The sequence below is a fragment of the Alligator sinensis genome, unplaced genomic scaffold (assembly GCF_000455745.1).
Source record: "Alligator sinensis unplaced genomic scaffold, ASM45574v1 scaffold1703_1, whole genome shotgun sequence".
Lineage (NCBI taxonomy): Eukaryota > Metazoa > Chordata > Crocodylia > Alligatoridae > Alligator > Alligator sinensis.
The window spans coordinates 17,848-27,795 of NW_005843635.1; positions in this window are offsets into that span (position 1 = coordinate 17,848).

Consider the following 9,948-nt stretch of genomic DNA (forward strand, 5'->3'; position numbering starts at 1 on the left):
CAGGGATGTCACAGATTCAGATTCACAGAAGTTTAGGGCTTGAAGGGGCCTCATAAGATCGTTGGGCCCAGTGTCCCTGATTTCAGCTGGAAAGACTGCTGTGGTCATAAACCCAAGAAGGTGTGCGTTCAGTCTCCTTTTGAAGATCTCCAGGGTAGGTGCCTGTACCACCCCTGCTGGGACTCTATTCCAGACGCTGGTCTCACAAACATTGAAGAAATTTTTCCTTACTTACAGTCTGAAACCCTGTTCTTGGAGATTATGACCATTGCTCCTGGTTTCCCACTGGGGCACTTTGGTGAATAGTTGTTTGCCTAGCCCCTGATGCTCCCCCTGATATTTTTGTAAGATGCATGTACAAGGAGTGTTTAGAAAGCTGTTTGGAAAATACAGTCTTCCACCAAAACTGACATTAGTTGTACTTGCCTGACCTGTGCTTGGACTGAATGAAGCTGAGAAGGTCACTGATGGGTTTTTCTAGAATCAAGGGCATTTTGACTTCTTTACCACTTAATTACTTTGGGAAAAGGTGTCAAAACGCTTCTTCATCCCCCCCACAAAACACACACTTTGTATTTTGGGTGACTGAACATGGTTTTTGAATGTAGCTAGTCCCTCATATGGCTTTGACATACTGTATATCCATAATCCTTGCCTCCTGCAGATTCCTGAAATTCTCCTGAAGGAAACAGGTTATGTGTTGAGATTTGAACATTTCAAACTGCCACTTGTCAGGGCGGGATTGCACTTTTGTACTGACTGTCCTTCTACTTACATCAGCTTTAAACCAGTATATTCCAGTGAGTTCAGCAGTGGAATTCCTGGTGTTACTGGAGGAAAAAAGAGCTCTGATTGAATCTTTATCTTCTACCTTTAGTAGCCTCGACCATGAAAAAAATGGAAGTGGCTGTTAACAAGTAGCTCCATAAAATGTGACTAGCTGTCAATCCTGTCTTTCCTAACCTTCCCGTTAGTCATTATCTTGATTCTTAGATGCAGGTTAATGTGTGTTAGGCTTGTGCAAAGTGGCTAGTATTCGCTTTGGATTCAGATTCGGCCGATTCGGGGGACAGTGATTCGATTCGTTGATTTGAATCACTGTCCTGAATCAATTTGTCTGAATCTGATTCACGCTGCTGCCGACTCGTTTGAACCTCCAAATCACACAGGCCCCATCCACCACCCGCTCTCCCAGCTCCAGCAATATTGGCGTGCCCACCCCAGCTCCCAGCTCTTTGAAAAAAAGCCCCCACTCACCGGCTGCTGCCAGGAGCAGGACTGGGGATCTCCACAGCCCCCCACTGCCCCATGCTGCATGGGGGGCTCTGCCATGAGCCTCCAGAAGCCCTGAGGCTGCTATAGCAGCCGGTGAGTTTCTCTTTTGTTTGTTTGTTTTTAAAGAGCCAGGACCTGCAGTGGGTGGGGCAGCCATGGCATGGGGGCTGGGAGAGGGGGCAGAGGGCACTATGGGGGCTGGGGGAGCAGGCAGGAGATGGAGCCTGGTGTGGGGTCCCCCATGTTCCCCTCCACTCTCCACTCCTACTTACCAGCTTGGAGTCCAGCTCCAGCTCCGTGCTTCAGTGTGTGGGGACTGCCTGAATCGCAAAAGCTCTGTGACTCAGTGTGCGGGGACTGCCTGAATCGCAAAAGCTCTGTGACTCTCTTCTGAATCAATTCGGAGAGCTTCAAATTGATTCAGACCTTTTAATTGGACCCCTGATTCAATTCAGATTTGGAGGTTCGGCCACCAAATTGGGCTGAATTTCCTCTGAATCGCATTAGCTCCTGAAGCTTCGTACAACCCTAATGCGTGTGTACAGACAAGTCAGTCTCAGATAATGAACTGTATTTCCAGTTTTTATTCAAGAAGATCTGCTGCTTTTTTCTGTAGAAACTCTGAAAAACTGAGGTGTGTGGGCATGGTCTCCTGCCATAATTACTATTAGGTAATGTAGAGCACTGAGATCACTGTAGACCCACTGATTCTTTCCCCCTTGCTATGTTCAAAATTGACCCCTTGTTGTGGGATTTGTTTCACATGAACTTTCAAAAAAAATTATTTCCTCATTGACAAATGTCACCTAGGACCAGTCAGAGTCTCAATTCCTCTTGTACCAAAGATTTCTAAATATTAGGATCTTTTCCCGCTTGAAGTAAAATAAAAACATTAATATTGGACAGCTCCTAGTACACACAATCCCAGAATTTCATTGAGGAAGAAATTAAACATCATTTTCCCCTTTTCAAAATGTCTTGTTTAGCAGCCTCTCCCATCTTGAGTCAAAAAGAGGAAAAGACCAGTTGTTGCAGAAGGCCACAGTTGTTCCCCTACATCTCTGTAGAGAAAGTTAGTGTAGGGCCTTACCTGTTTTTGAACTTTAATTAGAGACTGGGGAAAAGAGTCCCCAGGGCCTGGGAAAATTAATGTAATTGTTTTGTTTAGTGCTTTAAAATGATATCTGCATGGATGATATAATTCTCCCAATGTTGATTCAGCATATAACAGACTGGCTTTTCTCTGACAATTACTTATGCTTTCAATTCTATTATCATTTGATGTGGGTATCAGTAGAAGCGAATTGGAGATGCAGTGTTATTACTCAGTCTTCCTGTACTACATTCAGTACAAAGGGTCCACCAGTCTCTTTGGTATTAATTCCAGATTCTTTTTATGACCCCATCAATGATTCAGTTTTTAGTCAAGACAGAGACAGTCAGTCCCACAAGCAACCATGTCACGAGTTTTGCCTGTCAGCAGCTAGGGGTGCAGGGCCCCAGAACCCCCCTGCACCAATCTCCTCAATAGCTGGCAGGCACCGTGGTCACAGCAGGGCCCACCATCCCTGCAGCTGTCAGCCCACTGTGCCTTAACACATGCAGTGTCACCCATGGCACGAGTTTTGCTTGTCCATAGATTGAGGGGCAAGAATTTGGGGTTCAGTGCCCACAAACCCCTGCATGGATCTTCTAGAAACTTGTCAGGCCTCCTGAAAATCTTATCCACATAGGACAAAATACAACAAAATACAACAAAGTTATAGATATTTTATTGTTTCCCATTATTCCCTATGGCCCTATGGCCGGATCTCCAAGGCAGCTCCGAAGCACTTCAGAAGCTCCAAACTGCTTTGGAGCAAATGAGGCCAGCACTTTGACCTGGATGTGCTGCTTTGGGCCCCAAAGCATCCAAAGCTTCTCTGGATCTGAAGCTCTGTCCAAAGCCTCACACAGCCTTAGTTAGAATAGTGTTCCCATAATGGGAAATGGGTAAATCCAAGAAGAGGCTGGGTGAACAATAGCTCCAAACTGAACATCAAGAAAGGGAGGGCAGAACTAGGATCATTCCTGAAAAACTCTCAGCCACGATGGCCTCAGAAGACATGCCATGTCTGTTGCGGGGCAAGCCCAACCCTGGGGAAGCCCCTGCCCTGCAAATTTATGGAGTAAATTTATAGAGTATGTACTGTGTGACCAAATTTTCAAAGAGGACCCACATGACCAGCTGCTCTGCAGTGCAAAGTGCTGAACTTCCTGGGTTCATGTTTCCACCACCCATACATATATACAGCAGGGTGGCTCCAGGGCAGAAGAGAGTGGCTCACAGGACTTGCACACCTGTATAAATGGATGACAGAAGTCTCCTGTGTGTGAGGTGGATGGGGAGGGGATATGATGGCCAAGTGCCATTGGCCTCATCCAACGTAGCAGACATGACCTACTGGGAGTATACAAAACCCATTTATGGACACTGGTGCTTGAAGGGATGCATCAAAGGGATCCCAGTGTGTAGGGTTGCATAGCCAGATAATCATGGAGACATCCCAAAGAAAGAATTTATGGTCTCTTGGCCCAGGTCACATCCATAGAATCATAGAAAATCAGGGTTGGAAGGGACCTCAGGAGGTCACATCTAGTCCAGCCCCTGCTGAAAGCAGGACCATCCCCAACTAGATCATTGCAACCAGGGCTTTGTCAAGACAGGCCTTAAAAACCTAAAAAGATGGAGCTTCCACCACCTCTCTAGGTAACCTGTTTCAGTGCTTCACCACCCTCCTAATGAGAAGGTTTTTCCTAATATCCAACTTAAAACTTCCTTGCTGCATCTTGAGACCATTGATCCTTGTTCTGTCATCTGTCACCACTAAGAACAGTCCAGCTCCATCCTCTTCGTATTCATCCTTCAGGTCGTTAAAGGTTGCTACCAAATCCCCTCTCAGTCTTCTCTTCTATAGACTAAATAAACCGAGTTCCCTCAGGCTCTTCTCAGAACTCATGTTCCCCATCCCTTGAACCATTTTTGTTGCTGTCTCCACTGGGCTCTCTCCAATGTGTCCAGATCCTTTCTGTAGTGGGGGGCCCCAAATCTGGAAACAGTATGGCAGATTTGGCCTCACCAGTGCAGAATAGAGCAGAATAATTACTTCCATCAATCTGCTGGTAACGCTCCTTGTAATGGAACCCAATATGCTGTTAGCCTTCTTGGGAACAAGGGCACACTGCTGACTCATATCCATCTTATTGTCCACTGTAACACCCAGGTCCTTTTCTGCAAAGCTGCTGCTTAGCCAGTCAGTCCCCAGCCTGTGTGCATGGGATTCTTCTGTCCTAAGTGTCGGACTTTGCACTTGTTCTTGTTGAACCTCATGAGAATTCTTTTACCCCAATCCTCCAATTTGTCTAGGTGACCCTGAATCCTAACCCTACAAAAATTTGGGCTCATCCACAATTTGAACCCAGGACCTCTTATCCCCAAAGCAGGAATCATACCCCAGACCAACACACCACACTTTCTTATATATTCAACAACTTTTCCCTTACCTGGAGTCAGACTCTGAAACAGGGATGCAGGAAAATAGGCAGAGAAATGGCAAGGAGGTTTCCTCTGGCATGTAAGAGTGCATGCCCTGGGCTTGGGCTGAATGGAGCTGGGACATAGCCACTGTGTGGGACTGGGAAAACCAAGGCACAGATGCTTAGGGCTGACGGTGAAATCCCAGCTGAAGATAAGGGATATGAAGCAGGGAAAGAGAGGCGGGAAGGCTCTGCTTCGCAACCACTGAGTTCTGAGAAGAGCTGCTGTCTGACCTGGACACTGGACCCTCCCAAGGAGAAATGAAATATCAGCGGGGAGGGCAGAGCGGGGAGGGGGGATTTCTTTAGGGTAAGATAGTCCTGTATGGGGAATGGGACCATCTTCTCCACCATAGAAAAATGAGACTTAAGGTATCAGGGACTGGTGTTCCAGAAATGCCACTGCAGGCTGCTGTTCTTAGATACAATATGCCTTGTCTAGGGCTCTTGGATCTGTAGTGTACTGAACACAGGTTAGTGCTCATTCTTCATTGACCTGAGATCCTTGAGGCTCTGAAACTCCTTCCAGAGGTGTAACGGCTGCCACAGGGGGGGAGCAGCCCCTAACAAATGACCTTCCCAGAGGGTGGTCATCAATAGCGTATGGTGTGGTAAGGCTCATGCTTCAGCTCTAGGGTTACCCACTGCCCCTTATAGGCCAGTTCCCACTTGCCTGGCAGTGAAAGACCACCTGAGTGCCTAGTCCACTAATCTGCCATGCCTTTGATGTTACAATTTGGATGCGGGTGCTCAGTCTGGTCAAAGGGCAATACCTAGGTGCCTCTCCTTGCATTGCAGACCCCTGCCGCCCTGCTCCTTTCCCAGGCCCTCATGGTATCCCGTCATGTGCAGATCCCTGTTCTGCCTACCAAATACTATCAGTCACTGTTTAGCCCAAATAGTCCAAATGGCTCCAAGCCATCCAGGTGACTGCATAGGTAAAATCCTTCCCAATAAGCTTGCCAGCCCCAAATCAGTCCACAGTGCTTGCCAACCCCACTTCCCCATTCTACTAATCATAGCTTCCCTGCTCCCCTTAGAGCAGCCCAATGCATATTGGATCAGGCTCCTGTTGCCAAGGTGTATGACGGTCCATTTAGTGTCTTAGGGCAGGGACAGGCAAAGGCAAAGTCTGACCTGCAGGCTAGATCTGGTCTGCCAAGCCCCCAGCCCCGCCCCCCCCCCCCCCCCCCCCCCCCCCCCCGCTTGCATGGCCATGCTCAGAGGCTCTGCCCTGGCTCTGGAGCAAGCTGTCCCCACTGCAACATCCCAGCAGCTCTGGAGCAGCCCCCTGTCCTGCTCTGCCACCCACATCACTCTTCCAGCATGGCTGTGGCTGGTTTCCATGCCAACCCCAGCCTTGAGCTTTCCCCTGGGGTTTCCATGGGGACCAGCCTCAGCCATGCAGACAGGGGCTTCTGGGAACTGGAGTCTGGCTGCTTGCTGGATCAGCCATTTTGCACACCCCTGCTTTAGGGAGCCTTCCCACTCAGGCCTCATGCTGGCCCTCCTAAACATGGCTGGGTTTCACTCGGCCCTGGCCCTTCCCTGGGTCTATTCATGGTCACAGTCCCTGGGAGCCGGCTCTCCCAGCTCTGCCCCACTGGAACTCCTCCATCCGCTGCCAAAACAGAGGGAGGTTTTAACCCCTTCTGGGCAAGGGGGACCTAGATCTCAGGTCTACCTTTTCCTGGGTGAATGCCCTATTTAGTGAAATAAAGCATTAAAGTGTTTCTTAGCATGTTACATCTGGCAGCTGCATGCAAAAGGCAAGTGCCATCGTAGTGGAAACAGAATGTCAAATAATGCAAAATGCCCAAATCTGCAGTTATGTGACTTTACTTCGTTACATAAAATGAAATTGGGATTTAGCCTTCAAATGTCACAGCAAGCTGCCTAGCTGTCACCTGTACCTTTGCAAACTTCACTTTAGTCACTCCATATTACTTTCTTAGGTGCAGGTCCATATACATCCACGTGTGCCTGGAGTGCAAATCAGTGTCAACATACTACACTTACTGCCCTTATTCAAGAACACCTGCTGCTCTTTGGAGCAGAAACTTCAAAGCTGGGATGCATGTGCCTGGCCTCTCACCATAGTTAGAACTGGCCAGTTAATGTAGAGCGCTGGATTCAAAATGGACTTGATTTCCTCTTCTTCTCTGTTCCAAACTGTTCTTCAGTGTGGGATTTGCTTTACACAAATGCTGGCGAAGATGCTGCTCTTGACCCATAAAGGTCATCTCTAAAGCCAGTCAGAACCTGAAATGTCTGTTTTACCAGAAATTCCTAAATGTTGGAAAGCTTTCCTTCATGGAGCACAGTGAAAATACGTGCAGTGGGAAATGTTAAATGCTAATAATCCCAGAATTTCAGTGTGAAAGGATTAAAAATAGTTTTACTTTGAGCTTTTTGAATGTTTTTGTTTTGTAGCCTGTCCCACCTCGAAATAAAGGAGGCAAAGAAATTTCTCCAAACAGGAGCAGTTTTCAGTTAACTTTTTGTACACAAATGTGTTGTAGTTGGGCCTCATTTGTTCCTAAAAAGGAAACACTTTAATCACCTTTGGGATGAGACTCCCCAAAGCCTGGGGAAGGTTATACAATTAATCTCTTCACATTTTTAAATTTATCACTGCTTGCATGATGCTATTTTCTCAGTGTTGAATCACCATATTAAAGACTGCCTGCCTTACTGAGAATTACTTCAACAAACACTTACTGTGTGCATCTGGAGATGTGGGCTAGAAACTTTCTTCAGTGGGAAGGGGCCAGCAGTCTCTCCTTGTACTGATCCCAGATTCTTTTCCCCACCTTGTATTTATCAGTCTTGAAGAAGAGCCATGACTATCTTTTCTAACTTTAGGCATGAAGCTTTATTGTACTATATTACATATGGAAAGGTAATGGAATCCATGCAGGAAATATTTTAAACCAATTTCCTTCTTCAGGGAACCGGTACTGCCCCAATTACAAGAAGGACGTCTTGACTACCTTGGGTCCAATCTGTACCTGCAGTGATCCTGGTTTTGACAGTTCTGGAATGAAAACTTGAGGAAGATGAGGGTTACAGGCAATGCTGATCTACTAACTAATTGCAATACATTTTGATCTCAGTTTTGGGTCTGTTATAGGTGCTCATACATCAGAGTAAAGGAGAAATTACTGTTCTAGGAAGGTAACAGAAAACAGTAAATCTGTAGGAAATACTGTTTCAAGAGGTCAAAATTCTCTCATAGCTGGACTGGTGTCAGAACTTCATAAGACTGATGGCAGTAAGCAAATGTGGCTTTCTTGTGTCCCTAAATTACAGCTGGTTAGACTGACTTTTTTATGCTTTATCATAAACTGCACCATTCTTCTCCTTAAATTTCACTTCTTACTTCCAGTTATGACTCTTAAATGACATTAAAAACAAATGCTATGCTTATTCTGTTAGCTGGTATCACAAATGCTGTATTTTATCTCACTTTTTTAAAACCAGAAAGTATTACAAGATGATGATGATCATGTGGCAAATATACGGATAACTCCATTATCTGAACATTGTACCTTTAGTTGAAGTTGAATGTTCCAGTGTAGAAAGCCACATTGGGCAACACCTTCACTAGGAGCTGTAGTGATTCAGATCTTTTAGGCACCTACGTGTGACCCTATGGACCCCTACTTGACCCCTGGAAAGACAGAAAGTGTAAAAGTTGGATGTGTCCTTCTCCTCCTTGCTGCTTTTTGTGATTTAATATTAAAATTAAGCTGATAGCTTGTTACAGAAGTAAATGCATTGCTATATTTTCATAGACTTGAGAAAGTGGAATGGGATCACACCTGAGTGCCAGAGTTTATTTAAAAACACCTGATAGGTGGGATAGTATCTGGCCCTACATCTTTACAGATAAGAATTAAATGAGGGAAAAAATCCACAACTGACTTGAAATGCCTGCTTTGAGAAAGGTGAAACTAAGTTAGTAATTCTCAACCAGGGTGCCACAGCACCCTGAGGTGCCTTGAGCTCCTTTTAAGGGTGAGGTGTAATGACACACAATGTCACATCATTCACAGATAAACCCAAAAATATCAAATAGAGATCCATAGTTGTGCCTGAGTTCTTTGCAACAGAGAAAAAAAAAAAAAATGACTTGTTCCTTGAAATACAAGAATTGCTTTATAATTTTTTCTACATGTAACCCTGCTTCTGTTCTGCATGTCTTGTGATGGTTTGGTGTGTTAAGATAGCTTTGTTTATTCCTTCTCTGCATTCCCTTATTCATAGGCATATTTGCCAGTTTGGGGTTGTGTCTGCTTCTACTGTTTATACATGAAGTGTGCAAATGTAAATGGCAAGTTAATTAGATGTCTGTGTGTACAGCCCCCCAGCCCTGCACTTCCAAAATTGTGATGTTTTTAGATGTACACGTGTGTACGGACCGTTGAGTAAAGATCACTGAGGGGTCAGCACTCACGGTGAGCTGGGCAGAGCTCTGTAGTGGGGCAGCCAGAGCTGACCCAAGGGGGTGCGGGGCCCGGGGCAAATCAGCCTGTGTGGGGCCCCCTTAACACTGTGTGGAGCCATGGTACCCCTGCAAAGGTGGAGGGCCTCCATGCTTCTTCTGTGGGGCGGGGCTGAGCCGCGAACTCCAGGTGGGCCCCATGGCAGGGGCCATGGCTGCTCCGCCCAGCTCCGCGGGGCCCCCAGAAGTGTGGGGCCTGGAGCAGTCACCCTGATTCTCAATGTGTTAGGGATGGCCCTGGGGGCAGCTCTCAGTTTGAGCACAAAAAGCAGCATATAGGAGGAGCAAGAAAGGATCCAGACAGGACTAACTCCATGGATGGACCGAGTGTGCGGCAGCAATCTAAAACCAAGACTAACGTTAAAAAAAAACAAACAAACAAAAAACTCCTTGGATGATTTTGTGGACTATCAGTTTTTCAAAGAGAAAGTGTTTGTAAGCACAAGTCACCATAGTGGGTTCAGGTATAAATCTGATACCTACTATGTCCAAAGGGCTGAAATCCCTGACCCTGTGTTGAAACAGGTGAAGGTCCAGAAGAGCAGATGTTGCTCAGGCAGCCTGAAGAGGAGACGTGGGAGGAATAGACG